Source organism: Pan troglodytes, chromosome 16, assembly GCF_028858775.2.
Source record: "Pan troglodytes isolate AG18354 chromosome 16, NHGRI_mPanTro3-v2.0_pri, whole genome shotgun sequence".
NCBI lineage: Eukaryota > Metazoa > Chordata > Mammalia > Primates > Hominidae > Pan > Pan troglodytes.
This window is the reverse complement of record NC_072414.2, coordinates 71,386,108-71,410,894: the sequence shown is the minus strand read 5'-3', so window position 1 is coordinate 71,410,894 and position 24,787 is coordinate 71,386,108. Positions and strand designations below refer to the sequence as shown.

General features: G+C 43.6%; 1 protein-coding gene across 1 annotated transcript in view; it reads right to left on the bottom strand.

Annotated features, from left to right (window-relative positions):
• MINAR1 (membrane integral NOTCH2 associated receptor 1) overlaps nt 1-16,160 on the bottom strand; it is a 58,214-nt gene extending 42,054 nt beyond the window's left edge. Inside the window, exon 1 of the transcript XR_010151444.1 lies at nt 16,017-16,160. The gene's annotated coding sequence lies outside the window, so the exon portion shown is untranslated. The remainder of the gene's footprint in view (nt 1-16,016) is intronic.
• Between the last annotated feature and the right edge of the window lie 8,627 nt (nt 16,161-24,787).

Here is a 24,787-nt window from a genome sequence, read left to right as displayed (position 1 = left end):
CTCTGTTTCTAGTGGTGTCCCACTCAGATCCGAAATTTCACTTCATAATATCATTGGCAATGGTGTGAAAATCCAATGTGGTGTAAAAGAAACAGCTTTGAATTTGGAATGTGAAGACATGGTTTTAGACATTTGATAAGTGATATAAACCACCTATGTGAACTTGGACAAATCACTTGACCTGGTTTTGGTCCTCTAGCACTTTAAATGGAGGGTTCTACTTAAATTTAATATTTGAACCCAGAAACATGGATGGTTTCCATCTTACAGGATCGGAGGTTGATTATGAAACCTAATAAATTGATGAGGTCCATGTGATCCAGTCTCAATAAGTGTCCTATTCAATGAAACATAGTCCAGCAGCCAAGAGAAATGTATCATTAATCAAATCCTTCATTTGAACTTCTTAGAGACTAACATCCTTCTCTCTCTGTAAGCCCTTCTTATCTCAGCTGCTTTAAAGCTCCTCTTTCTCCAGCGCTCCCCAAATTCTCTCTAAATACATAACACACATCTTTCTTCATCTCTCCTTTCCTACCTCCTCTCTACTTTTCTGTATTGTGTAGAGCTATGCATTTTCTCTCTCCTGTCTTTAGGGGAGGGAAGGGGAAAGGAAAACTGTGGGCAAAATCAGAATTCTCTTTAGTGATAGAGGTAGGAGAGAAGACTGTGACCACTGACACATTAATACTTTTTAATCCATCATAATCAGATCTCCTGTGGTACATTTTAGATGTATTGAACTATTAGAAAAGGGCACTGGATATAGCATCATTATATAAAGATTTTGTCTCCAGCTCACCTACTATCTAGGTAAACTTGAGATAGTTTCTTGACCTCTCTTGAGCTTCCGTTTTATCATCTATAAAAGTGTAATAAGAGATTTCATAGAGTTTTTGGGAAGATGAGATAAATGGAAAGTGGAAGCCTCATAACAGGTATTCAGCAAAAGTTTGTGACTGAAAATGGCAGGCTGAAAGAAAAAACAAAAGGAAGGAAGAAAAGGGAGGGAAGGAGGAAAGGAGGAAGGAGGGAGGGAGGGGGAAGAAAGGAAGGAAAGTGGGAGGGAAGGAGGGAGGGAGGAAAGGGGAAGAAAGGAAGGAAAGAATGAAGGAAGGAGGGAGGGAGGGAGAGAGGGAGAGGAGGGAGGGAAGGGGAAGAAAGAAGAAAAGGAGGCAAGGAGGGATGGGGGAGGTAGAGGAGGGAGGGAGGAAGGAAGGGAGAGAAGGAAGAAAGAAAGGAAAGAAGGAAGGAGGGAGGGAGGGAGAGAGGGAGAAGAAAGGAAGGAAAGAAGAAAGGAAGGAGGGAAGGAGGGAGGGAGAGGAGGGAGGGAGGGGGAATAAAGGAAGGAAAGAAGGGAAGAAGAGAGGGAGGGGAGGGAGGGAGGAAGGAAGGAGGGAGAGAAGGAAGGAAGGAAGGAAGGAAGGACTTTCATCTTGGCATCTAGGCATAAGCTTGAATGTACCAGTGAACAAGGAATTGGGCACGGGAAAACTGTTTCCTCCTCTGGGCTGAAAGGCTGAGCTGTAATCTCCTTTTGGATCCTGAGAGAAGATGTTGCTTTGCTGGCCGACAAAACAGCAAGCAGTACACATTTTTACAATCATGTCATTGGCATGGGTACCCCGTGATTAGTGCTTAGCAGCTCACTCTCTGATTCTCCTCTGAGCTGCCCAAGAATCCTGTATCTTTATTTCTCCTGGGTACTCCAGGGTTGTCACCTGCCAGGACAGCACTTAGTGACTTCACCCTGAACCCAGAGTTTTTTAGATCTCATTCTATTAAGCCTCAGTTGTCCTGTATCTTATATAAGCACTTAAAAGGATATATGTCATGCACAAATAAATCTCAGAGATCATTTAAGATATAATTTTCAGGCAGTAGAACAGTAGCTTCTAACCTCTACTTCACTTTCTAGGGAAACACTTTTTGATATAATATCTGTTCCCAGAGGAATTCCACGAGTGGCAGGACTTTAGCTACAACAATAGGTTTATGAGACACAAATTTGGAGTGAAGTGGAATATAGAGCCACTCCCCAACTCTTAACACTTTGTTGTGAGTTAAATGGGTAGAGACTGATAGTAGCAGATTGCCAATCATAAAAATGAGATCCAGAAGGAATGGTAAACTTCTGATTTTTTAACTTTTATTTTAGGTTCAGGGGTACCTATGCAGGTTTGTTATATAGGTAAACTCGTGTCATGAGGGTTTGTTGTACAGATTATCTTGTCATCCAGGTATTAGGCCTAGTACTCATTATTTTTCCTGATCCTCTACCTCCTCCCATCCTCCACCCTCCAGTAGGCCCCAGCCTCCATTGCTCCCTTCTTCGTGTCCATGAGTTCTCATCATTTAGCTCCCATTTATAGGTGAGAACATGCATTATTTGGTTTTCTGTTCCCACATTAGTTTGCTAAGGATAATGGCCTTCAGCTCCATCCATGTCCCTGCAAAGGACATGATCTTGTTTTTTCATGGCTGCATAGTATTCCATGGTGCATATGTACCACATTTTTTTATCCAGTCTACTATTGATGGGCATTTAGGTTGATTTCATGCCTTTGCTATTGTGAACAGTGCTGCAATGAACATAGGTGTGCATGTGTCTTTATGGTAGAACTATTTATTTGCCTTTGGGTCTATACCCAATAATGGATTGCTGGGACAAATGGTAGGAATTATAAACTTCTAAGTGATGCTGTGAATTATAAATGAATCTGAAACTAGAACTGAGTTCTTCTGAACGCAGCCCAGTGCTCACAAAGGGTTACTTCCTAAATTTCCTAAAATACGGCCTGGAGTTCAGAGCATCTCTATGCTGTCTAGGAGCTTCCTTGAGTCAGGCTGGAGACTAGGGGCCTCTCTAGACGAAGGTGAGTATAGCAGTACCCATGGTCCCCTTCAGAAGGCTGGTCCCAGGGAGCCAGGCTGAGCATGCTACAGCTTGAGTTAATCCACGCTCCACTGAATTCTACTCTCCTGCTTTGCAAATGGCCTTTCCAAGCAGAGGCTGCTGTGGTGGCCTGTTTGGCAGATGCAGAGGATATTCGTTTTTTGTTTTTTGGCTGCCCAGATTCCAAATTCTCTCCCTATTTCAATGGAAGCTGCCATAGTGAAATTTCAAGAGCCTTTCTTCTCCTGAACCTTGACAGCATGGGCACGGGCAAGTGGCCCGAGCTTGGCCAACCCAATGCTTTTGCCTGAGGCTGTGAATCTGAAGCCAGGGACGATGTGAAAGAATCTGGTGACAGTCTGAAAATCATCCCACCCCTAGTGGTAGTGGCATCCAGGGTACAATGGTCTGAGTCCAGTAGTGGGAGCAACAGAGCCTAAACAGCCTCTTCCTGTGGCATGACCTTGGCAGTGATTCCAGCACCCCAACTCCCCCAGTTTCCTTCAGTTCCTGCATGCATATTTTCTGATACTGATTCTCTGGCCCCACCACTGATTCTGTCAGCTCCTGATATCCGTTCAGTAGATTCCTTCACTCTCCAAGCATGCCAGAGTCAGTGTCTGATGTTGGCAACCCAGAGTCCTGACTGGTGCATGAGAGATTGGCTTTCGACTCTTGGAAATGATCATGCCCTGGAAGTCCCAGACAGGACAGCTGCGTTGAGATCCAGCTCCGAGTGTCCAGCCATGATGAAACAGAACTCACCAGGCCACAAGAGCTTCCCGATGCTTCCCTCTCCTCTGCAGGATACAGGGCCTGTTGTACAACACAGGGGCTAAAGTGTGGTGTACTGACCAAGGAGGCAGGAGGCTTGGGTTCCAGGCCCGGCTCTCTCGTGTCTGGCTGTGGTACCTTGGCCAAGGCACTGCAGTCTCTGGACTTCTGTTTCCTCAGCTGTCGAATGAAGAGGCTACACCATATGTTTCCTAGAGACCTTTGCCACTCCGATGCTCAAGGATTCCTGGATGTCTGGGGAAGAGTCCCCAGTCATCCTGGCTGCCAATTTTTACCTCCAAATGAGTGAGGCTTGTTGGTTGAACTGCCATGAATGAGAGATAAAGGAGGAAACAGTGGAGAGGGGAAAGGAGCTTTGTCCATGGTTTGAGATTCTAATTTCATCATGTGAGGTGAGGGAGGAATGAGACATGCTGTCCTGGTACAGGGGTAAGTGGGGAAATCAATATATTTTGGGCATTACCATTTAACTTACAGTCACCTATTAACTTGCAGTGTTCAAATGGGATGACAGTTATATACATTGTTAAAGAAGAACCATGGGCCTGGCACGGTGGCTCAGGCCTGTAATCCCAGCACCTTGACAGGTGGGCAGATCACCTGAAGTCAGGAGTTCAAGACCAGCCTGGCCAACATGGTGAAACCCCATCTCTAATAAAAATACAAAAATTAGTCGGGCATGTTGGCGCATGACTATAGTCCCAGCTACCTGGGGGACAGAGGTAGGGGAATAGCTTGAACCTGAGAGGCAGAGGCTGCAGTGAGCCAAGATGGTGCCCCTGCACTCTAACCTGGACGATAGAGTGAGACTCTGTCTGTCTCAAAAAAAAAAAAAACCACAAAAGAAGAACCATGACTCCTCCTTTTTGCGACAATAATTGCACACTAATGCTTATATAATTTATAGATGTCATTGTTTTTGTTGAAACATGAGTGTTGAAACTTGTATCCTGGAAAGAAGTATCTAGGCCTTCCTTCTATTTCTTCTCCGCAGCACCCAAGCATCCAATAACATCCAAGTGACTTGGAAAGCAAAAGAATGAATTTTTGTGGATTTGGGTCACTGATATATCTCAAGCACTAAAACAGTGCCTGAAATACAGTAGGGGCTCAGTAAATATTTGCCAAGTGAGTTCGATGTTCTTGTAAAAATTACCGAGCATGAATCTTTTTCATTTTCAAGTCCCCACAACTAAATGCAAGACCCAGCACATAACAGGTGCTCAGCACATGTTTATAGAATCATCTCTGTACTTTCATGCAATTTTATCTGGGCACTTCCCAGCCCAAGCTTAACATTAACCTTGTAATATCCTCACGCTGCAGCAGGGATTTGGTTTATTTGTTATTTTATCATGACTTGACAGATGGGAGAAGAAAGCCACAGTGCTGTGAATGAAATGACTTCACCAGGTCGTTCAGGGAGTGGGAGTTCTCTAATGCTGTTCTAACATTTTCTCCACTAGACTGAACTTCAAAAAGAATTAGATCTCAATTCAGCATACCTCAATAATATTGCCTGAAAAGGAAAGTTCAACGAAAAGAAACTCAATCGAAAAGGGTACTTAAGAAAAAGCCATTAATGCTGCGCTTGGATTGCTGGTGCTTCAGGTGCTATTTTGTGATCAGATAAAGCCTGGTCTCTCTATCTGAATGTCTGGTAACTAAGCCTCATTCTGAGAGTCCCATTATTTCCATGGAGTTATCTGGATCACTGAGATAAACAAAAATATTTTTAGGGTCGGCATTGATGGGCATGCCTCCAGGTTTCCACTGAAATAACCACCTCCTTCGTAATGTCAGGGATGTTAGGTTGATAGACAGCTTGAATCATCCAAAATTATCTACCAGCTAAGCAGAAGAAAGATAGCTCTGTTAGCACCAGATCACAGGGTGGCATGCGTTTTATTCATTCTGTGAAAACACCAGTGCTACCAATATGTCAGGCCCTCTGTTAGCTGCATCTGAATGCAGAGATGTCAACAGAAGCTAACAATTATCTAGAATTTGTTACATGCCAGGTATGTGTTCTGAGACTTATCTTACTTAATCCTTACAAAAATCCTATAAGGCAGGTCATGCCATTATTCCCACTTTACGGATGAAAAATTGAGGCAATGAAAGGTTTAATTATTTCCCTAAGGTTACAAAGATAAGAAGAGCTGGAGCAGGGATTTCAGCCCAGGCAGCCTAATTCTAGAACCTACGTGTTGAATGTTTATACCATTCTGAGATGAGTGACACATGGTCCCTGCCCTCAAAAGTCTCACTGTCCACTGGGAAAGGCAGATGCCAAGAAAGTCCTTATAACTCAGGGTGACCAGGGAGTGCAGGATGGTGTGGGGACACTGAAGAGGGTGGGCCATAGAGGAGCCATAGGAGTGTCGGTTATTGTTAAATAAATTGTTTAATTTATTGCTTTGAATAGGTAATAATACAATGGTATAAAATGTTACAACACTCAAAAGAAACCAGCTAGTTTCCTTGTCCAGAGACAACTGCTTTACCAGTTTCTTATATGTCCCTCCAGAGATAGACTAAGGAAATAAAAGAAGGTCAGCATAGTCTGTTATTTTTTTATACAATGCTAACATTCTATACACATTATCTTACATGTTAATTTGTTTCACCATCGACATAATATTTTAGAGATTACTCTAACAGTATTTATAAGGCTGCCTTATTCTTTTTTAATTAAGCTTTTTATTTTGAGATACATGTAGAGTCACATGCAGTTATCTTAAGTTTTATGGTTGCATAATACTCCATTGTAGAGATAACCATAATTTATTTAATGAGTCTCTATAAGGGAATATATAGGTCATTTCAAAAGTTTTGCTGTTATAAATGTCAATACAATTAACAGACTTGAACATATTATTTCACACATTTGCAAGGAAATGCCTGTAGGATAAATCCTTAAAAGTGGAACTGCTGAATCAAAGGGCATATGAAATTTTAATTTGTCAATATTGAAATTTTACCTTCCCTTGAGGTTACACCAATATACACTCTCCTCCAACTGAGACTTCAGTTCTGCAATGGTTTTATTTCCTCTTGTTCTACCTGCCCATGTTTTACCTTCTTCTGCCATCTGGCCAAACTTCCCTCACCTTCTCTCTTATCTGCCCTTTAAGCTTTAGTTATATACAAGTGGCAGCTTCATTACACTTTTTGAACTGTGGCACCTACTTGGCACAATTTTGTGGCAACATTTTTCCAGTGAATGTTCTTCATTTGCCATTTGTTTTTTTTTCTTTTCCATTCCTCTCTTTCCGATCTTGTTATTCATTTCTGAGTGATATTGTCTCTGCATATCTGAAACCTTTTTTTTTTTTTTTTTTGGGAGACAGAGTTTCACTCTCGTTGCCCAGGCTAGAGTGCAGTGGCTTAATCTTGACTCACTGCAACCTCCACCTCCCAGGTTCAAGTGATTCTCCTGCCTCAACCTCCCTAGTAGCTGGGATTACAGGTGCCCACCACCACGCCTAATTTTTTGTATTTTTAGTAGAGACGGGATTTCACCACGTTGGCCAGGTTGGTCTCGAACTCCTGACTCAGGTGATCCACCTACCTCTGCCTCCCAAAGTGCTGGGATTACAGGCATGAGCCACCGCGCCTGGCCTGCATATCTGAAATCTTTAACTCAGAAGGGATGTTTTACAGTGGTGCCTCCTGACTGTGAACAAATAAGAACTTACTCCTTGAGAAAAGTTATTCACTGAAGGTTTGGGGATGAGGGCTGGGGCCTCACTGGAGGTTGGCAGACCCCCTCTCTGTTCACAAGGTCATATGAGGTGAGACGTTGGGGATGGGGGCTGTTTCAGCATTCACTTAGTTCCTTTCCTTTGCAGAGGCCAGCTCCTGCTGGCTGCTCATAGTGCAGTCTCTCTCCTTACCCCACCTTGACAACAGGCTGCTGACTGCATATACGATGTGTCTCCATCCACTCAAACTCCCACTATTTCTCTCCACATCAAACTAGCTTCAGGCAAGTTCCCACCACCAGACGACCCACCCTTTTCCCTTTCCTCTAAACAAGGCATTTCCGGGTTTTGGCCTGAGGATATGTTGCCTTTCCTGGAGAAGTGCTCGCTTTACCTGGGATTTGTACAGGCAGGTGGGCAGGTGTCCCCTCTAGTGTCTTCCTTTACCCCTAGCATTCATATGGCTTTCACTGTCTTTGGAAGCCCCTCCCTCATTCACTTACTCCATGTTTCATCAAAGATGGATTCTGAACTGCTTTTGCCCCTTTGGAGACCATTTCTAAGAGTAGGGGGAGGTGGCATGACATCTTCATCCCTTTACCCTAGAACTTCATTCAAATCCAAGAGGTGTTCAATTGGAGCTTGACTGCTGTGTCTAGAGAGATCTACTGCCCACCTCAGGGACACCTCCCTGCTGTGGCTGAAGGGAGAGAGACAGGTTTCAGGTAGGTGCAGTGGCAAAGATGCAGGAGGAGCAAAAACCTCCTGGACCTGGAGGGAGAAGACCTGAGATCAAGTCCTTCCTTTGCTGCTCACTCTGGATAGATCTTCAGGCAGGTCACTGTGCCCTCCATAAGGAGGTCACTGTCATCATCCTAGACTGGTGCTGACCCACAAACTGCTACCTGCCCACAATAGCAGAAATTCACAAATCAGGGTAAGTATTCAGAAACTTTCATAGCACTTTGACAGAGTAATTTTACGTATGTTGAATTTAATAATAAACAATGCTGGCTTATATTTTTGTGTGTCTATTTTGTTACTGTAATTTTTTTACTGCATTACTTTTTTCCAATATTTTATTCAAGTTTTATTTTAACTGATGTTATTTACAACATTTGAAGAGGAGGATTTAATTCCACACAAAATGGAAGACCCTAAAGTGTACCTATTAAACTGCTAAAAGATAAACTGAGTGATGAGAATACAATAGAAGTCCAATGTAGATTCTGAGTATCGTCACCATGTGATTACAATCATACGGACTCTTTCAAGCTTAGAGCTGGAGCTCCTGGAAGCTATTGCATACTCTAGTGCAAGAGCAAAAAACCACAACATGAAAGGAATTAAGTCCTGAATTATTGGCTTCATTACATCCACCATTTCCACCCCAAAATGACCCAAAAGAAACAGTGACCACACCCTGTAGGCCTTTTGGTGTAAAAGAGGTGATGAACTGGGGCAAGAACAGGTCATGAAGATTTGTCTATAAAAGTCCTTTTCAGGTGAGTTTGTACACCACCATCGAGCAATTCGCCTCTTATCAATTAGGGTTAGGAAACCAAGTTTCAATTCTCAGGAAGTCACCATGTCATTCATTTACTCAATATGAATTTACAAAGTGCCCACATATTACCAGCTTCCACTTGCAGTCATTTCTAGATAAAAAAGAAACCTGGTATCTCTAGAGGGACCACCAAGTTTCCCCCAAGCCTACAGCTGAATTACTTTTGCAATAATTTGTAATTCCTGTAATTATTTTTCCAAAAATTTATTTTTATTTTACTGTATAAAAGTATTGATTTGAGTAAATTGGACACTTTAAAAAATACTGGTATTTCACATCAGTTAGTCTGAGAATCACTGCTCGATAAAATACCCACATTGCCTAATGATGTAAGCAAATTACCTGAGTCCTTATTAAATTTGTATATTAAGTTCTCCCTGTAGAATGATAATCTAATGGATATGACATTCAAGCATCAAAAGTTTTCTTCTTCCCTCCCTCAGCGTCTTAAAGATTTTTCCTCATTGTCTTCTTCCACCTAGAGTTACTGAGACAAATTTGATTTTCATTCATACATAATAGTCTATCTTTATTCTCTGGAATTTTAAAGAATTTTCTTTGTCTTTGATGTTTTAAGATTTCACTACAATTTGTTCAGGTGTTGTTTGTTGGTTTGTTTTTTAATTCACCCTAGTTGGTAAACAGTAGGCCTGTTCAATCTTTTCTATGGTTGTAAACAATTAAGCTTTTTTTCTCAGATCGTGTATTCTTCTCACAGCCATTCTTTCTATTCTCTTCTTCTAAAATTGTTATTAAGTAGATTTGGGGGCCTTTGGATTCATCCTGCATGTCTCCGAACATTCCCTTTATGCTATGTATTTTTTCTCTCTTAAACCATGATTTGAGAGAATGCCTCAGTTCAGTCATATACTTTATTAATTTACTCTTTGATTCTAGTCATTCTATTCATCTCGTTTATTGAACATTTTATGTTAGCATTCATGTTTTCATTTCCAAGATCTTCTTAGTTATAAAATATCTTTCTTCTGTCCTAACTATGTGCTGTTTGGGGGAGGGAGAGAGGACATGAAGCTGTTGCATATAGACAGCAAAGTCCCCTCTTCATAAAGGGTTACATGTTACCAGCTTCTACTTGCAGTCATTTCTAGATAGAAAAAGAAACCTGGTATCTCTAGAGGGCATGCTGGGGGACACCCACGCAGCTGGCCAGTGGACAGTCACAGGCAGCAACTGCAAAGTCCAAGCCCATTCAGGTCCCACTTGAAGTCTGGCACCATCTGACACTGGTGGTGGTCCACTTCAGTTTAAATATCAGTGGAGACTATCTTGAGTCATGAGGCTTCTGAGAGTTCCAGGACACCAGAAACTATTCCAGGGCTCCCCTGATTAGTTAGTTCCCACCTTATCAGCTCAGTCTGAGAATAATCCCGGGGCAGGAAATACTCTGCCTCCCAGCTTCCCTGCTATCCCTTTTCCTGCGAGGTCTTGCCCTCTCACCATGCCACCGCTCCCCATCCCCACAATAGCTAAGAAGGGTAGCCTATGGCCGAGGCATGAACCAACACCCATCACATTATATCTGAAGTCCCAGTAGGGTCGATGTGTTCCTTTAGAATTAAACTCTTCCTTTGTTTGGATGAATTGACTCATTTACATGGGGTTTGCTCTCTGCAAATGTTTGCTGGCTTTAATTGCAGGCTCGTTTTCTTAGCCAAGACTCAGTTAGTGGATCTCCTGCTGGGCTGGGAGAAGATGAAGGAATTACCCCTACAGAATGCACTGTGCTCATGGAGTGAGGCCAGCTGGCTGGGCTCCTAGGGCAGCTGTCCATCTGGGCATTAGTGTCCCCTTTTCTCCCAGGGCACTGCCTGTCCTTTCCAGTCCAAGCATCTATACCCACTCTTCTGGCTGGAGGAAAACAGCATTCCTGCTGCTAATCTCGGGCTCCCTCCTGCCCCCAGCTTTTGCCACCTTTTGACAAAGAGCATCCTCAGTGTTATCCCCATTTCTCTGTCCCAAATTGTTCACCTATGGTGTCCCCAGCTGTCCTTCCCTCTGCTATCTTAGGGCTTTCCTTGGTGGCTTTCTGCTGTCATCTTTCAAGGACCCATCACAGATTCAACACTGAGAGTACCCAATGTGGTTTCCAAGGGTGAACAGCTTACAAAACATTATTTTATATCATTTCTATGGAGTTTGTGGATAGGCAGAGTGGGTGCAGGGGACTGCGAAACCATGCTAATGCCACTAAATCAATCTTCACAGCGGTGTTTTTAAAAGACAGTTTACACCTAAACATCTTACTTAAATAACTTCTATTTTTAGCTCTTAATAGCTTTGCTCTGTGACTTTGAACAAACATTTCACCTCTCTGATTTCATTTTTTTACCTATAAATGGAAGATCTGGGCAAGATGATCTTTAAATTTCTCTCTAGTCTGCAATTCCACATTTCTGCCTTAAATGCAGCTGTGTGTGATCAAAGCAGTGGGGCTTTCTACTCTGATTCCCATAAACAACTGACAGCCTTCCCATCCTTTATCTCCAAGGAGAATCACATGATTAATTCTACCTTTTCCCAGTCCTTGCATTTGCACTACGCATTACAGTAAAACCTCATTAACTTGGATGACACTCATTTAGAATATATGATAATTCCGTAACTGGACCAAAGTTTATCTTCGCTTAGTAAAATCGTGGCTTCATGGAAAGTGCAGATAAACAGTGTCAACAGCACGGCCAAGCCCGTGTTCAAAATCCTTAAGAAGCAGCTATTTTTCAAGTCTCTGCAAGCATTTCCAACATGTGCTTTTGTATCTACCAGGAACCAACTTTTAATCCACAGCATTAAACCAAATAGCCTGATGGTCAGGCCTCTTGATGGCTCTAAGCCTGGCTGCTTTCCCTTTGGCCCTGCTGTGTGTGTTTGCTCCATACTTTTAAAGATGGAAGAGCGAAGAGCCCACACTGCAGAGGGGATCAAACAGTAAAACAGAGAAACTCTGGTCCTGCAGCAGCAAACAGATGATTTCTAACCACAGCTGCTGCAGCCTCATAAAAAGGACGCAGGGAAGCTGATGGAAGACACAGGAGGTGGCCAGGGAGGAGATCTCCAATTAATGAAGGAGGAAGCCCTTTCAGGTAGCATTTACCACACAAAGTCAGACACTAACAAGCCATTTCAGCAGGAAGACCTGCAGCTTTGGAGGAGAAGCCCGTCTTCAGGATCCACATATTTTACAAGTGCCATAGATGATTTCTAAGCCCACCGCTAGTGGAGAAATACTGTGCTGATTAGAAAGGATTATTAACCTTGGTTAATAAGACTCATCCTGCAGTGATGCCTGGAACTATCTGCAATTTAATAGACAGATGCTTACGTTAACAGCTTCCTAAACTGTGTATTCTACATTCTTGTGATTGTTAAGGAGATGTAATTGAACTATGTGAACCTGGCAATATTTGCAACTCAAATCCCTATGTCTGAGTGGGCAGAAAAGATGAAAGCAGCCTCCTGCCAAGAAGTGAACTTGGACAGAGTACCTGCTTGTGTTGGAGCCTGCTGGCCCTCTCTGTGGGTGGACAAAGACAGGTGAGCTCACGGTACCTGTGTTGCACATGTGACGCTTGGCAGCTGTCTGCCTAAAAGTAAACTTCACAAATCCCTGGGAAGGTAGAGATTTTCCAGAGCCCTGAGGAAAGGGCTCATTGTCAGCTGGTGTCAAGGCCTCCCCTGTGTCCAAATGGATGTAGTGAGGATGCTGAGAGGAGGGGCAAGGGTCACATCGGACACTAATGGCCTCTTTTACCATATGATGATTGGGAGTCAATGGTCCTAGAGACTGGGTATTCTTGCAAGCTAAGAAGGTAGAACCACGGTGTTCCTCAGCCAGCCACCATGATCTCGGCCTGCCTCGCTGACTGCTGTGAATTTGTGGCACTCAGACTCAGGGGTCGATTGTTAGATTTAGTCTCACTTTTCCCGTTTGCTATTCTAACGCCCTTCAATATCTCAGATTATTTGCATAATGAGTTTCCCCCTCAGCCCTATATTTGCCTTGAAGAGATCAAACTCCACAAGATGTTTGAAGATCTCTACACTACCATGAAGCTGAAGAAAATGGCCCCATCAGACTGGATTGCCATTATTAATGAAGTGGTTCTGTCCTGGTAAGATGAGACTTATGACCCCTGGAAAGAGATCACATTGCTGGCAAGCTAGGAATTTCTCATAATGGGCAGTGGATCCTGGCTGGTTTGGCTAAGAAATCTGTTCGATCACAAACAAGCCCCTCCTTTCCAGATGTGCCAGGCAAGAAATTTCCATACCAGCTGCCAATTCAGGGCTGAACTGATAACTTTAAGACTGATTTATAAAAAGGCAGAATAGGAAGCCAAGAGAGACATTTTCTGAAAGCTGTCCATAGTGGTGTCTGTGGCAGCTTTGGCTATGATAGAAACAAGTTTCCAGTGTTAAGAAAAGAATTTTGAAAAGTATGCTATATTCACTAAGATGATGTGTTCCTCGACCACTAAAATGAAATTAATATCTGAAAGAGAAACAAATTTAAGATATGCTATGTGAACAAAAACTGCAAAGGAATCATATACTATGTATTACCATTGCAACAAAGAAAATATCTACCTTGGCATATGAACAAGAATTGGAAGGTATGGAGCAGAAGGGAAAGTAATAGTTGATGATTTTTTCTATAATTTTTTAAAAGTATTGCCTTACTAAACACACACAAATAAGTTTTCCTGCCACACCATGGGAATTTTGTTTGTTAAACCCCTGAGCTATCTCCAGGTCTCTATGATGTCAGCATACAGGCCTGTAATTAAAATTTCTGTTTCATGCTTCTTGACCTTTTCTGGGAGTGCTGCTTTTGTTATGGCTTTGACACACTCAGACGTGAGCCCCTAGAGTGATGTAGAGGGAAAGATCCAGCCAGCCCTAAGGAACCTGGCCTGAATGCACCCTCTGTAAGTTGCCTCTGTTCACAATCCAATCAAGTAGATCCCTCATCCACATTCATCACATAATTTCCCAAAACTAGGTCCACAGTGCAAAGGTTTTACCACAGCTACTACCGATTTTGGTCTGCAACTTCAAAAGAATTCAGCCACCCTTGGCAGAAAAATAATAATATCCTCCTGATATCAGATTAACAGATATGATCAAGAAATTGCAAATAAGATTAAAAGGCCCAAGTTGGGTAATCTGTAGCTCCTTCCTGCTTTGGAGGATATTGAGAAGGCACATTTATTGACTTATTAGAAATGACATACAGTCTCATCCAGCCACTGACCTGTGGCTCCCTGTGGCCGACATTGTTAATGCAGCATCCCTCAGTCCTGGAGTCAGGACCTTCCCAGTAGGTGCCTATCAATCTCTGGGTGTGCCTGTCCCTATTCCAGACTAACAGCAACTCTTGGTTCCCCATGAGCACCCTGTGCTTTCCCACTCTGTCCTACTTGGCAGGGCCCCTCACCCTGGAGGCCTGTAGGGCTTTCCCCCATGTGAAATTTATCCTGACACCTCACTGGGTTTCCCACATCTGCATGAGGAACCCAACACAGCATCACTGTTTATTCCTTATCTTGACATGGGCAACCTCAAAGATTCAACCTATGGTCGCTGAACACAGGCCCATTGTTAAAATTTGTGACTGTCTTTTCTTAACCTTGCTGGAAAGCTCTGCATTTTATCACAGATTAGACATGCTCAAGATCCAAACCCCTTGAGGACCTAAGGGTGCTGGTTTGTACCCATCTTGGAGTGCTCACTGCATTATGCCTTGAGCTATAATTATCTGCATGCTCCAGGTTAATTCCCCCATCCCACCCCAATTTGATCGGGTCTTACTCATCTCTGAACCCAAGTGCCCCTCTAGGCACATTACAAGCACACAATACGTTCTCAATAATTATTTATGAAATTCAGGTGACTGTTCCAAGGAGGTCACCTACATCTCCAACCACGCTAAAACTGCCTTCTTTTTAGCTATACCATCCTCATTCTTATCTCCATACCTCAACCTCCCTGTCCATCCATTCAAACCATATTTAGCCACCAAAACTCAGCTCCAGCTACACTTCCACCTTAGCTTCTCCCCCGGTTTGCCTCTTATCTACAGCTTTCTGTCCTCTTCATAGTTTCAACCGTGACTACATCACATATCTTGACATATCACTACTTTTCTGTACTTGTGGTTTACTCATTCATTTGTTCCACAAAAATCATTGAGCATTTTTTGTGTGCCATGTTCATGGGAATAGAAAGATTGAAAACATGCATGTAAGTAGAAGGTTGCTTGGTAGGAGGAATTCAGTGCACAGGGATCTTAACCTATATATTAGGGCTCTTTGCATGCACTCACAGAATCTGAAACTGGCTAGCTTGAATTGAAAGAGAAGTTATAGGAAGGATGTAGTGTTGCTTCCAGGAGAGAAAGAAAGGCAGGAAACCCCAGCATAGCACATAACAAATATCTGACAGCAACAAATGCAGGGATCCCCACATTTTCAGTCCCTTTGCTTCTTTCCATATCATTAACATTCAGGGAATGGGTGTATCAATAGCCTAGTGTGCCCTATTTCACAACTAGACAAAGGCAAGATCTAATTAAATACATACCCCACCTCCCCCTAGACAGTATCCCATAGAAGAGAAGTAAAAGCTGGCTGCCATTTTCAGTAGAAGGTGGAATAGGTGCTAGACAGCCATAAACAATTAATATCCATCATAGTGCACAGTGATATGTTCAAATATTTAATAGCATAAAGTTAAAACTGTCTGATGTATCCAGTTCTATAACCAAATCAGACCTGCCACTTAGCACAGTCATGACGAGGTTGGTATGAAGGCATCCTTACCCCTAGATAGTGCTGGGATACACACTGTCCAACCAGGACTCACAGATAATTCTTTATCCTAACTAGATTGTAAAGTTCCTGCTTGAACAAGAGCTATGTAAAGTTTATTCCCATGCTCATTCCTGTATCCTCCCAGTATCTAGCACATGATCTATGTTCAAATGAACACACCTTCAGCACTACTAAATTGGGACAAGGCCAAGGTTTCTTACCTGGATGGCAATTTCCCCTCTTCAAACCTCACCATGTGTGTATTTTAAGAAGGTGATTATTTCAGTCAAGAAGTTCACTGAAGGAGTCAATACAGGCTCTTTGAGCAAAGCTTCTTGTTGTTTCCATGGAGGAGCAACCCCTCTGTTGGGTTCTGCAGAGCATCTGGCATGTGTCACACTCCTTGATGAGCCAATAATTGGGTGGATCACAGAGCTCTACATACAGCTGTCTGTGTTGCAAGCGATTGACCTGCCAGTGCTTTGAAGGGAGCTTGGGTCCACAGCTACAGTCCTTCTCTGAATCTCTTTTTTAAAAATCTTTTAAGTTTAGGGGTACATGTGCGGGTTCAGAGCCCTGGCTGGAGAGCAAGTGTGGTCATTTGGAGAAAGAAGGTACTCTAGTTTTTTGTGTTTTCAGAGTTCTTGCTCTGGGTCTTTCTCATATTTGTAGACTGATGTTCCTTCAGTCTTTGAAGTTGCTGTCCTTGGGATGGTTTTTTTTTTCTCTTGTATCCTATTTGATGACCTTGAGGGTTTGCTTGTGTTATAAGATGAGTTCAAATGACTGGCTTCATTTCTGGAAAATTTCAGGGAGCCAAAGCTAGGCTTCCAACTCCTAGACTGCATACCCTAACCCTAGGGGATTGGTATCAGGCCCAACTTCGTTCTCTGGCTCCTCGAGGTTAGGAACCCACTGTGCTGGGTGCAGCCAAGGTGCTCCCTGACTGCTGGTCACAACACTTCAATGGGTGGTGCCAGCCAAAGCATTTTTTAGGGCAGTGGCAGTGGAATCTGTCCTCATTCACATGTGCCAGTGGTAGTGGCAGTGGCAGCGCAGCAGGGTGCATGCTCATTGGCTATGGCAGGGTGCTAGGGGGTGCCCAGGTGCCAGCCTCCATGTGGGCATTGGCAGCAGCAGTGGAGGCAGCATGACATGGGAAGGTGGGCCCCTCACCCCCAATGGCAACTTCGCATGCTGTCCCGCTGGTAGTGGTGTTAGCATGGGAGCGGGAGACTGGCAGGTGCTGGTCTGCGTGCACCCTCTGTCTGAGTTTTTGCAGGTAAGAGTGGCTGCTCAGGGTGTGGTAAGGTCCACTGTTCTCCCTGCCTAGTTTCACTCCAGCAGCAGTGTTAGTGCAGGGGCAAGGCACTGGTGAAGGTGAGGCTGGTGGACTCTGTGCCTGCCAAGGCTTTGACTGCAATGATGGCATGGTGTGGGGAGGAGGAGGCTGAGTTCACTTATGCCAGCAGCAGTGGCAGGGCAGGGCACATGCACACATGTGCACTGGCAGGGCAGAGAAGGCAAGATCTGCCTGCTCACATGTGCACCAGCAGTGACTGGGGGGGGATGGCCATGGGCCCAGCGGAAACTGCAGTAGAGGAAGGAAGTGGCTGGGCTGGTGCATGTCCATAGGGGCTGCTGTGCTGGAGCTTTCTGCTTTGGGTAGCCCTGGGGGCCCGCATCACAGCTCCTGCACTGGCAAACATGTTGTGGTTTGCCAGCACAGGAGCTGTGATGCGGGCCCCCAGGGCTACCCAAGGCTGCACTGCAAGCAGGCACGGCCAGTCTGGGGCTCCAGGAGAGACCAGAAAACCAAGGGGTGCTCAGGTTATTGAACTGGCCTCATCTGACAGGCAAGACCACCCTGAAGAATTTAGTTTCAACAGTCCCCCTAGGGTTAAAGTCTGCCATGGGAGCAAGTCGAGTCTAGAGGGATGGCTGTCTCTGGCTATGCTTTATTGCAAATGCTCCCACACTAAACCCTCTGGGCTCCACCCAGGCTGAAGTGCTGCCCCTACCACTTCTCCAAGCAACTCTCCCTGCCAGCTCAAGTGTCTGTGGTGGTCAAGGAGTCTCCTCCTGCTGGGATTCCAGAGGCCTGTGGTGAGAGCAGGTTGTTCCTTGCCAGTTTAACTCACCTGTTCCCCTGGAGTCACTGGGGACCAGGAGCTAGTCCCAGTGCATGGTAGCTCTGTGCAGCGGCTTCCTTCCACTTCAGCGTAGCTTCTGTGTCTTCCCTCCGTCCACTCTCAGTGCCTCCCCGCTGAAGATCTGTTAGGAGGGTGCCAGTCATCCCAGTCCCTCGGTGGCAGGTGTTCCGCCTGGCTGCATATAGTCGACCATCTTGTCCAGCTCCTTCCAATAAGCTCCTCTGAATCTCTTCATTGTTCAAAAAGATAAAAAGATTTAAAGGATGAAATGTGGAACCATGAACTGCCCAGGATAAAGCCCTCCATTTGCATTCTCTAGTTCTGTTGATTGCCTAGCCCCTTTGTGGAAGAATTTACCTTTATTGCTGGCTCTAATTATCCTCCCCTAGCCAGAAAGTTTACAAATTCACCTGCCAGAAATGGGGAGCTCTTGGGAACCACAAGATAAATTGAACAGACTCTAGTTCCTGTTTTTCCCCTGGATGCCTGTGTGACCCCGGGTGAGTTACCTAATATCTCTGCAACTATTTCTTCCCGCATACCTTAAGTGATTAAATAAAATGATCAGTTCTGGAATTCTGAAAATTTCTTTGCTATTGCTAATTATGAGCAACCAGCATGTTTCTTGTTCTCAGGTTACAAATCAGTAAGACAAATATAAAGAGACATTGGGGTCAAAAGACACATAAAACACTATCGTATAGATGTGACATTCCTGTCAATATATTTTCATTAAAAAGGCAGGACATGTTTCTGGAAATGTATTGTGATAGACTTGGGAAATTATAATTTAGATTGAAGCACTTGCAAATCATTGCTTCTGAGAGGTTGCTGCCAACTTTCATAATTTTATTTTTTCTTTATCCTGGGCTGTTATTCATATATATGCATCTATGAGAATGTATGTATATATATATATATATATATATATATATATACACACACACATACACACACACACATACACATATATATGTTTCACATGTATCTTATATTTTTTCCACAATTTAAAGCTTAAACACCTATGGGAAATCTTCAAGGAATATTTTGTAGGTCCCCAATAGCAGTCATTTCCTGTTAAATTAAGCTGGTGATGGAATTTACTGTATTACCTAAACCAATTTTCATCCAGTTGCAGTGAACATCCTGTCTGGCATGCTGGCTGCCTTTGTGATAGTTGTGCTCTTTTGTTGGCCACATCACAGCTGCCCCTCCAAGTGCTCTCCCCAATTAGGAAGATGCAATTAGATGACAGCGTCACCCTCTCCTATACTGTCAGTAATAAGGAACGGATGCTTCATTCTGATGGGAAAAATTGGGTCTTTTCACAGTTATTAATATCCTGAATTAGAATGGGTTGCTTTGTCATTTTACCTAGTTTTCTATGAATCTATAATATTCAATGTCTTGTTTATTTAACCATGAGGCTGATAAAGAAAGGGAGCACTATAAACCATTCTAAGCATATAGAATTATGGGCTATGTTTCTGGAAGGAAATATATAAACCTCCCAGGCCTATGAACTTATTTTTCATTTTAAACAATTATTTACTTAATGAATAGGTGGTATATGTGTGCGGTGTAAAATTCATTGGATATGAAACGAGCATAGGGTATAGTGAAAAGTACCAATCCAATCTAGTATACCTCTTATCTAAACTCAGCACAAAATTTCCTAAAATGGATCTTCGGGTATTAGTTTACCCCTCTACAGGGGCAGCTAAGGTTACCAATTTCTTATGTATCCTCTAGCTTATTTTACAGTTCAGGAAAATTGGGCTCAGAACAGAAAAATGATTAATCTACGGTCACATGGCAAGTTGTTTGCTGCAGCCAAACTAGAACCTTGGCCTCTTCACTATTAACAAAATTTCACCCATAATACATAGCTGTCAGTCGGCTCCAGGCAAACCAAAGGCATTCTTTTCTTACAATGCGAACCAAAACTTTCTAATAAAAGCAGAAGGCTGAGGAAAACATTCCGACAAAGTGCTTTTATTTGGTTGAATGCTCAATAAAGAACACAGAATATTCTTTTTAAAAGAGATGTATAAGAAATCTATTCCAACGACCTTATTTTACACATGAAGAAATTAAGGCTCACACTGGGAAACAATTGTCCAGCAAATTAATGTTAGTGGGCCCATTTGCATGAACTCTGAGCAGTGTTTGTGACTTCGGAAATGGAATACGGGTCCTCCCTTGCCCCACCTCCAATCATTACCTCTTGGTTCCCCTGCCTGTATCTGGGGCATTGTGGCTGTGTTATAATGGAAAATGCAGGAGCGCATTGATTTCCTATAATGGTTTTATCTATAGAAATCTGTGAGGACATCCTTTGGTTGGAAGATTGGCACTGAATATCTGAAAGTGCCAAATTGAACTGAGAAGGAGTGTTCCAAAGTAGTGCCTCAAATAAACCTTTGCTCATCAAGAAAAGTCTCTCTCTGCACTTGCAGACTGTAACTCCTTGACCTGTCCTTATAGGATGCATCGTGCAGTTGGAAATGTGTTGCCAGGCATTAAAGACTTCTTGTTGCCTTCTTAGTAATGCAGGTTATAGGCTTCAGGAATATAAGCTTCAGATTATAGGCTTCAGAAAAGCAATCATGGAATCAAGCTTTCGAGAGAAGCTCTGGACTTAAATTAACAAAGAAATCTATATTGAGTCAAGTTTTCTTGTATCTTTCTAATTTAAGTTTTATTAGGACAATGTAATTACAGAGACCAAAAGAGAGATTGACAGTGAGATAAAAATGTGAATACAGAGAAGCCGTGGGCCCTTCTTCCCTGCCCTGGGAAAGATGCTATACCTTTAAAATACTTCATGTGGTACTTCTATGCCCTTCCTCTTTTGAATCGCACAAGCCTGGGAGGCAGGAATTCTCACCACTTGCATTTTAAAGGTGAGAAAAATGAAACCCTAGAGAGGTCAAGTGATTTATGCAAAGCCACACAGCACAGAACTGACCATCCCAGATCTGGACCCTGGGTTTCTGGCTTCCAGGGGCCATTCTCTCTGAGTTCTCCCCACACCTCTCTTCCCACTCCTTCTCTGTCTCCGTGGCTCAATTCTTTCCTCCTCTCACTCACATTTAGGCATCCCTGAAGTTTCTCTCTGGGGCTGACTTCTCTTTTCTCCTTCAAATGATGTCATTAAAATACCTCTTACAGCTTTAAATATCACTTCTTTGCAGATGCCCTATGGCTCCGACCACCTCGGGAGTCGGTGTCTTAAGCTCAAAACTGCTCCTCAACACTCAGATCATAGATGCTATAGGTCTCTGAAAAGCCTATGGGTGACTCATGCGTCCGATGGGAGGAACTGGGACTGGCAGAAGCAGAAGGTGCAACCCAGCCTGGCAAAGGGAACTGGGTGTTCCAGCCCTCTAAGCAGGGCCTGCAAACCAAACCTGCATAAGGAAGATCTCTGTAGAGTGATGTGAGCAGAGAGGGATTTCACACACAAACATTCTTACATTGTTACAGATGAAGAATGTTTTCCTTGCTGTGGGTTGGAAGGTCAGGATATTGAGGACTGAACAATTATACCTCCCATTTTTATAGCACATTACAGTTTGCCAGGTGGTTTTATGTCCATTGTCTTATTTGATCTTTCCAACGACTTTGTAAAGCAGGAAGGGTAGGAACTAGTACTCTGAATGACTTGCCCAAAATCTCACAGTTAGTAAATGGCTGTGCTGCAAGGCTGAACAAAAACCAATCTGGTTCTCTACCAGAGCATGCCCCACTTCCTTGCCCACCGAATTCCTCTCTTCTTTGTAAGTTTTCTTAGACAGATAGCACAAATCCTCAATGGACCACTACCCATTGGCTCTCGGGCAAAGCAGGCGTGAGCAAACGTTTCCTGTCAGGGGTCAGGTAAAAAATGTTTTAAACTTTGCAGACCATACAGCCCCTATCACAACTTGTCAGCTTTGTTGTTTTAGTCTGAAAGCAGCTCTAGGCAATACATAAACAAATGAGCATGGAAGTGTTCCAATAAAACTTTATTTAGAAAAACAGGTGGTGGGCCAGATTTGGTCCTTGGGCTGTAGTTGGCCAACCCTTGACACAAAACTTTGCAGGATGATTCTTGTCCTCTCCAAGATCTGCCCCCGTCTTCCCTCATTGCCTCCAGATCAATAACCAGGGTCTGGCTTCAGTTTGAACAGAACACGGATATAGAGTCCTTACTTTGGGAAGAAATAGTCCACATAACTCAAAGAATTTCAAGAACTGGCTAATATGTACCTATAGAAACTAGGGAGCAAATGCCCCAGTATCTCAAAGGTTTGGGGCAGGGAAAGGTGACAAGGAGAATATAAAGCTGTGTTGGGAGAGTTTAATTGATGTAGAGGCACTCTCCCCTGACTCGGGGTTTAATATCCTGCTAAACTCAGGTAGAGCCAGTTGTACTTACTGCTGGAATGGCTCCTCCAAGCTTTCACTCAACAATAGCCTTCAGCAAATGAAGTTGAGACACTGGGTCTGCCTTGGCAGCATATAGAGGAAGAGTCAGGAGAGCCAGGAAGGTGGAAATGTAAGAAGGACTCACTGAGACCAGAGAGCCCACCACGTGTGTGACAGCATCCCTGGAAACGCGTGAAAGAGGCTTCTTTACTAAGGCAATAAAAATCCACTGATGACAGAGGCATTAGCACTTTTAAGAAGCTCAGTGGCCACTGTCTTCCACTGGCCTGGATTGACACTAGAAAATGCTGCATAGAACTAGGCTCTCTAGTAAATTGATGTGACAGGATTCCCACAAAGCAAGAATCCCTTTGGTCAGAGACGAGAAAGATGTGTTAACATAACAGGCACACATGGCTTCAGAGATTGACGGTAATACCCATTAGGCCATAGTATTCCTGCGGGGGGTAAGATAAATGGGTAGCTGGCTAGGGTGTAATCTGACTTCAAAACAGAAAAAGTGGAGTTCTGATGAGCAAAGGTCAATGTTAACTGCTGCAACAGAAAATCACTGTTCCTCCTACAGTTTCCAGAGTTAAGTCAGTTCACAGACCCAGGACCTATTGCTTCCCTGAGAGAAATCAATATTCTTCCAGTCCTTTCCCAAAGGGATCTGTGGCTACTTCCCAGAATAATTGTATGTGTGCACTCTTAGATATGAGTTCTAGGCTAAAACTGATGATAAGGGACCCAGCATGCCACTGTGGCCCCCACCCTCCCAGTTAGAGTGGGGATGGGGAAGGTCATGTGATGCCCTCGCCCAAATTCTCTCACAGTGGGTCCATTGTATCCACAGACCTACCCTCTAGTTATTCTGTCAGTTGTCAAGTATATAATTATTTCTAGCAGCTGACAGGACGTCTCATTCATTTCCGGGTCTATGGAGAAAGGGCTATTAAAGCACAAAGGGTGAGTGGAAGTCCAAGAAACAGCCCCTCACCCCGGTGAAGACAGCAAATTAGAATCCATTCTGCCTCCTGGGTGGAATGGCAAATACTAGTGGCTTCCTCAAAGATGGAAAGAGTGCAAGTGTGATGGTCCTCATCACATCTCTGTATTCAATTCATCTACATGGCTTCTGCAAAAACGAAATAGATATAGTAGATGATGGCGAACTACCTTAAACTAAGCCAAATGATAGCCTCAGTTGCAACCGCTATGCCAGATATAGTATCTTTACTGAAAGAAATAAACACAGCCTCAGGCTCTGGGACTGTGGCTATTGAGCTGGCAAATAAGTTCTTTTCAAACCCCATCAGTAAGGAGAATAAAAAGCAGCTCACCTTTCTGTGGGAAGGACAGGAGTACATATCGACTGCCTTGCTCTAGGGCAATGTTAATGCTTTTGCTCTCTGTCTTAGTAGAGTATGCAGGGATCTGATTGTCTTGACATTTACAAAGCATCATGATGGCCTACTATATGAATGACATCATGCTAAATGGATTGATGAGCCAGAAGTGGAAAGTATTTCAGATACCCAAGGAAAACACATACTGCCAGAATATTGGAGAAAAAAGCCATGAAAATTCAGGGGCTGGTCACATTGGTGATGCTTCCAGGCATTCAGTGGTCTGCGACTTGCCAGGTTATTCCCTGTAAGATTGGTTGCCGCACCCTGCAATCTCTACCACTAAGGTTTGGTAGGGTTCTTGGGATTTTGAAAGCAGTGTGTATAGTCCTTAGGAATATTACTCCAATTCATTTATCAGACATGCTGGAAGGCTTCCAGTTTTGAGCAGGACACGAGTGAGAGAGGATTCTCTAACAGGTCCAAGCTGGCATTCACACCAATTTATATTGAGCTCCCACCACTCAGGCCATGTGACTGGGAGATCTCATATAGCTAGAAGAATCTGAAGGGAGTGAGGATGCTCTGTGGATTCTCTGGCAATCACCACAGGGGAGTTTCAGCTCAGACCCCCGGAGTTCTAGATCAAAGCTATACCATCTGCAGCAGGGAATAGCTTGCCATTTGAGAGTATCTTCTGTCATGCTGCTGGGCGTGCCTGAGTTCCTGACCACAGAATCGCAAGTGACTATGAGATTGGAGCTGAGTATTATGAACTGATATTTTTCAGATGCACTAAGTCATGCTGAACATTGTATATTCAGAATTGGGTCCAAGAAGATTCAGAGGTGGCCTCAGTGGGAAGCCCAAACCTGCAAGACTGCTACCTTTGACACACCAGTGCCACCTCCTCAACTTATACCCGTGGCCTATGGCAGAATACAGAGGGGTCCCTATGATTAACAGATAGAGGAGGAAAAACTGAGGCTTACTTCACAGATGGATGGGCTCACTTACGTTGATGCTAAACAAAGCAGGAATGCTGCTGCCCACATCCCCACCCAGGGGTGGTCATGA